This window comes from Meleagris gallopavo, chromosome 16, assembly GCF_000146605.3.
Source record: "Meleagris gallopavo isolate NT-WF06-2002-E0010 breed Aviagen turkey brand Nicholas breeding stock chromosome 16, Turkey_5.1, whole genome shotgun sequence".
Lineage (NCBI taxonomy): Eukaryota > Metazoa > Chordata > Aves > Galliformes > Phasianidae > Meleagris > Meleagris gallopavo.
Genome location: NC_015026.2, coordinates 695,032 through 700,980, shown reverse-complemented (window position 1 = coordinate 700,980; position 5,949 = coordinate 695,032).

Genomic DNA, 5,949 nt, shown 5'->3' with positions numbered 1-5,949 from the left:
CCTTCTGAAGGCTGGGCGTGCTGGCGAGCGGCGCGTGAACGGGCGGGCGTTGCTTGGCAACGCGTTGGGGCAGGCGCGGCCTAGGCCCGGCTCGGAGCCCCGCTCCCCGCACGGTGACCCCGCTGGCCAGCCCGAGGCCGACCTTCGTTCTTCCAACCACATTTCTTATGGTTCCCAACGTCTCCTGTGGTATTTCCCGTTGCAAGAGATTGCTGAAACAGCAGCTTAATAGGCTTTAGGGGACTGTGTACATACAAGGATATTGAACGTGCTTGCAGTTGCATTAGAGGATTAAACAAAACAGGAGAGCGAGAGAAATAAGCCGTCAGGCAGTGTTACCGACTGCAGGGATTGGTGAGGAGAGCAGGGCTGAGCAGTGCGTGCTTTTCCCACTGCCCGTTTTCTTCCCCACTGTGGCAGCACGCTGACTCTGCACACCCTCATCCTGGGATTTCCAGTGCTGTGCCCCCTGCTTTTGTATTCTCATCTCCCTATAAAATCCACGAGACTGCAGCAGGTACAGGATTTGGGGCTGGCAGTCCATCCTGAGCTCCATGGGCTTCGTCCCTGCTTTGGAAACACCTCTCCAAGGCCACGAGAGCATCTTTGTGCCCTCACTGCACTGGGATGGAAGGTCCTATGCTGCATGGCTGGAGAAACCACTGCAGCCTCTGTGTTTCAATGTGGGGCTCCTGTATCTTAATCTCTTGCTAATGAGATTTTGCTCTCGTTGACCCAAGTTGGGAAAAGCCACCAAACATTCTTTGGTGAGGAAAAAAGAAACAGAAAAGAAAGAATATCTACACTGGGAGGCCAAGGGAAAAGAATTAGTGAAAATTGTTCCTTGCTGCATGGTTTATCCCTTGGTTATCTTCGTTCTTGCTTCAGACCCAACCGGGTATCTGTTTTCATCTCGTTTTATTGCTTCTGCCACAAATTGAGCCGTAAATCATTCTGAGTGCCACATACAAATGAGCGCTTCCACCCAGTCTGACTTCATGGAAAGGGTTAAACCATCTTTTGTAAGTACAACAAGGCAACATTGAAACGCGAGGGAAAGTTTTGTGTGGCCCAACCACGCCCTGTGTGTGCTTGGCAATAAGCAATTTGTTCATTGAGCAAGCTATTAAAAATACAGCATGTAAAGGTTCTGAGTGCAAATACCCTCCAGCAGCCATTAGGGGCTCCTGCGGCTGGGCACCATTGCCTTTCCTGCCCTTCCTGGGAGAGCAGCTCTTCTCTCCATGTTCTTGCTCCTCTCCGCTCGGCCCATTAACCGAGGCATTAAATTTTAACATTTTCCCCGTGCTGCTGTGAGTGAGTGAGTGCCTGGGTGGGTGCCAGGGCCCTGGGGATGCAGAGGGGCTCCTGATGACACCTGTGGGATGCTGATATGTGGGCACCGTGCCTGCAGCCCTGGGGGCACTGATGGAGGCGATGGATGTGAGTTAGGGACAGCTGGCCTCTGGGTTCCATCCTGGGGAACTTTGCACCGAGGACAGGGCTCAGAGTCATGCTGAACGGGAGCAGCTCCCCTCAGCACAGCATGGCTGGGAGCTTTCCAGCCACGAGAAGTTAAAAACCCATCGATGTTTGCCATTAGTGTGGGAGTGGCTGGGATGAATGTGCTGCAACCAGACCAAAGCGCTGAATAATTCCCAAGGAGTGATGACAAATCTGATGGCCGGGCTGGAGAAACTCTCTGTGTCCTCCCACTGCCATTCGCAGGGAGCTGCCCCAGGGGTAGGACACCAGCTGGCGTGAGGGGCTGGCTCCTGGCACTGCTGTGCTGAGTTTGCCAGGACTCCGCCACAGTGCTGGTGGGCCCCACGGCACCAGCAACGGCAGCTGAGGAGTTAATTCCCAGCCTCACCGCATGGCTCTGGAGCTATTAATACCCACACGCTGCTGATCTGCTAGAGCGAGCGGCGGCTCTGCTGTGAGACCGGTCCTGTGCAGCCACGGCTTCTCGTGCCACAACTTTCCTCCATGGGCACACCGAGCACCTGCTCACCGCGAGCCCCTGCACTGCGACTGCCGTGGTGACGGAGCTGGAGGCACCGGGGCCGTGCCCAGCACCTGGCTGCCACGTGGGTGCCAGAGAGGGGCAGCTGCATCCTTTGGCTTTGAAAACGTGGTGGGGCTGAGACGGGGCCTCATCCTGCCCCACCGGAGCCCTCACCCACAGCAATGCCACCCCAGATCCCTGCGTGTGCCTGCTGAACATCGGTGCCAACTGCAAGATGGTGCCAGGACGGCGTTGGGCACCAGTGCGAGAGAGATGCAGGTCATAGCCTGGCCCCGAGCCGCCTCCTCTTGTGGTGAGCAAACAGCCCCAGAGCTCAGCCTGATGGTGTGAGTCTCCCCAGCACCATGGCACTGGCCAGGTGAGCCCCACCAGCGGCACTGCGGAAGATGCCAACGCAGCTCTGGTGCTGCCCGGCCCGCTGTCCTCCTTGCCCAGGTGCAACGGCCACCGGAGCTGAGCAATGGATTCCTTCTGCTTCATCTGCTTCCAGAAAGAGGAGCTGCAGCCCCTGCACCTCCACAGGTCAGTGCTGCAGGGACGTGGCATGGGGCTGGGTTGGGGATGGCGGCTGATGGAGACCCTCCCGCTGAGCCCAAAGTTTGCGTTGGATCAGATGCATCACCTCCTGGACGGAGGGGACTGTGCCTTGGCACTGTGCCGTGCCATGTGCCGTGCCATTTGCTATGCCATGATGTGCCGTGCCGTGCAGTGCCACGTGCTGTGCTGTGCCATGTGCCGTGCCATGCCTTGCCATGCTGAGTGGGAGCAGAGCTGTCAGTTTGGGAAGCACCTCCCGCCACATCCCAACAGGTTGCAGCAGCTCAGGAGGAGCAGGACGCAGGTGTGCCTGGCAGTCTGGGGAGCTCTGAGGACAGTGGGATTTGGGCTTGGCACTGCCATGCTCCCTGGACTCATCCCTGTGCACCAGGAAAGCGCTCAGTGTGTCAACTCCTGCTTGGCCGTCCCCAGCCTTGGGACAGCCACAGCACCCTGGTGCTCTTCCTCCTGCACCGGCTCACCTGGTTGTGGCCCTGCTCCCAGCACTGCAGGACAGTCCCCAAGCAGAGCCACGAGTGCCGACACTCTGCTCTTTCCCTCCCTGCTGCTTTCTGGCTCCACAACCTCCTTTCCCATCCGTGCTGCTGAGTGGCAGCCAAGGCAGCACACGGTGCCTGAATTAGCCGGGCAGCCGGTGAGGATGCGAGGTGTGAATACCGGCACACGCCGTGCCCAGCTGCTCCTCCCCGGCACGGGGCCACTGCCGGCTGCTGTCCTGTGCCACCGTCAGGAGCAGGGCTACCAGCAGGGCTCTGGCTTGTCCTCGGTGGGCACACGCCATCCTGGGCACGCTGTGAGGGGCCTGTCCCTCCTACCAGTACGCTGGTGTAGGATTTATTTTTGTGTTTCAATCCTGTTCTTGACCTGATGTCATGAGCCCATGTGCTGGGACGGTGCAGTGACGCGGGTCACCGGGGCTGGGAGCGGTGCTGGGAGATGGGGCTGCTGGACGGAGAGGGGCACAGAGCAGCCCTCGGACCCCCCCAGCTCCCATCCCGCAGCTTGACCTGCGCTAGGGCTGAGCGGCCGCAGGTAGCCGGCACAGGGAGGTGACATCCCGACATCCCAGCCGGGGCTCGGTGACGGGGCAGAGCGGTGTGCTGGGTGCTGTGGCCGGTTGAGCTCCCTCTTCAACTCCGTGCCGCCAGCCCCAAATCGCGGTGCTGGCGACGAGTGCCGGTCCGCTCTGCCTCGCTAGATGGTGCCAGCGGAACGGGCTGCGAGCGGAGGCTCGGTGCCGTGCGGTGCCGTGCCGTGCCGGGCTCCAGGGGCAGCGACTCAGCTGCTGTCTGCAGCCTCGCTCCCAGACCGGGGAGAGCAGTGCGATGCCGTGACCCCGCTACACCCCAGATCCCACCTGCCCTGGGAAGACAGCCATTCTGCTTTGCTTCTGAAGAAGCCCACTCAAAAGAAGACCACCCTGCTCCTTTTCAAATCGCTCTCTCTCATTATGCTTCAGTCTACGCTGCCTTATAGCTGCCTGCAAGCATCCCCGATGCCCTCATGCCCCCCTCCACTCCCCAGGAGAGGGGGGCAGCGAGCAGAAGGCTGTGCCCCTGCTCAGCTGCTTGGGGTCCATCCCCCTGGTGCTCCTATATACCCCAGGAGCAGGGATAGGGCCTGGGGACTGCAGGAGGGGTGCAGCACCCCGATAGCCGCTGGCAGCAGCTCGGTGTGGCCCCCCCACGAAGCAGAACTGCGGCTCAGGCCCATGGCAGCGTGTGCTGCATCCCCTCCTGGACCTTGGGAGCAGCAGCCCTGGGGTGGGGGATCACCGGCTCCCCCCGGCCCTGCTGCCCCTGGAAGCCCCCCTGGCCAGGTGCCACCTGGGGTTGAGAGGGCACTGACCCCTTTATGTTGTGATGAGGATCCGGGCCGCAATAGGATGAGCAGCAGAGGTATGGCAGCTCCCAGCAAGGCAGAGCAGGGTTAGGGGCTCAGTGGGGCAGAGATGGGGCAGATCTCGCAGGGCAGCAGGGAGGCACCGCTGGCACCTCCCCGGGGCACAGCGCATCCACAGCTGCTCCCTCCGCTCCCGCTGCGGCTCCCGGCGTGCTCCGCTCCTGCGCGCTGCCTCCCTCCCCGCTGCCTCCCTTCCCTCCCTCCCTTCCCTCCCTCCCGTTCCTTCCCAGCATCCCCGCGCCGGCTCCGGGCAGGTTTCGGCTCATGGCACCGAGGCGTGACAGCTTGCAGAAGCGTTGGTAGCACCTTCGCTTTAGGCTGAGCCACTCCCAACTCCCAGCACTGGGTGATGGCGAGGGGATGAGCAAGCCCTGAATTCAGAGAGGCTGTTAGAAACGTTTGGGGCTTTCTGCTTCTGGTTTGCCAGTGAGAGATGCTCGGAAGCAAACCTCTCCAGGAATAGGGGAGGCATTCATGGCACCTCTACCCACAACTTTGGGATGTGTGACCTGGGCTGGTCTGTCTCCACTTCGTGGTGCACACACAACTCTGACCCCAACGGGGGCCCTGCATGTCCCCAGCTCGTCCTTGTCTCACTGAGCCCCTTGTGCTGCTCATGGCAACGTGGGAAGCCATTCCTGGAGAGCCATGATTTGCTTCTCCGGGTCATTTCCCCACTGAGTGCATCCTGGTGCAGGGCAGGATGTTTCCCCGAGCAGCCAGCAGAAATCCCAGGTGCACTTGGATGGTCCGGGATGGTGTTGGGTGACAAACACATTTGAGCCATCTCCTTTCATTTTGCTGATCGTGATTAGTTATTAATATTCTTTAAGTGCTTTGAAGACCACGAGCTTGATGCAAACAGTGGCGGGTGTTATTGTTATTGCTGTTCTTATTCAATCCGTGCGTGACCCACATGCCTGCCACGTGCTGGAGCTCTCTCTGCAGCTTCAAAGCGGCATCTGATGGGAAGGATGGAGCCCCACAGAACCCTATAGAGCCCCATAGGGCCCCACAGAGCCTCAGGGAGCTGACGCCTTTCCAGCAGAACACTGCAGGATGTGCCATGTGCTCATCCAAATGCGAAGGGGCTGCAAATGGCATCTCCCTCAGTGCTCCCTGTCCTCTGCTGCCGGCCCCACTTTGTCCCCCGCTGTTCCCTCGGGGTGATGCATCCCGAGGACCCGGCCACCGGCCCCATCCAGGTTCCCCCCAGCGCCGCTCCTCGCACCTGACCTAGAAACAGCTATAAATAGGGACAGCTGGAGAGATCAGAGGCGCAGCTTCAAACACTGCAGCTGCGGGGTGGTGGCACAGGGAGGGGACAGAGGGGACAGCCCCACTGCGGATGGGTGCGAAGGGAGGGGGGTCGGGTCGGGGATGTTGGACCCGCTCCATCCCCAGCGATGGGCGCGGCGTGAGGAAGGTCACGGTGCCTTTCATCCTCGGGTCCCCCCCCG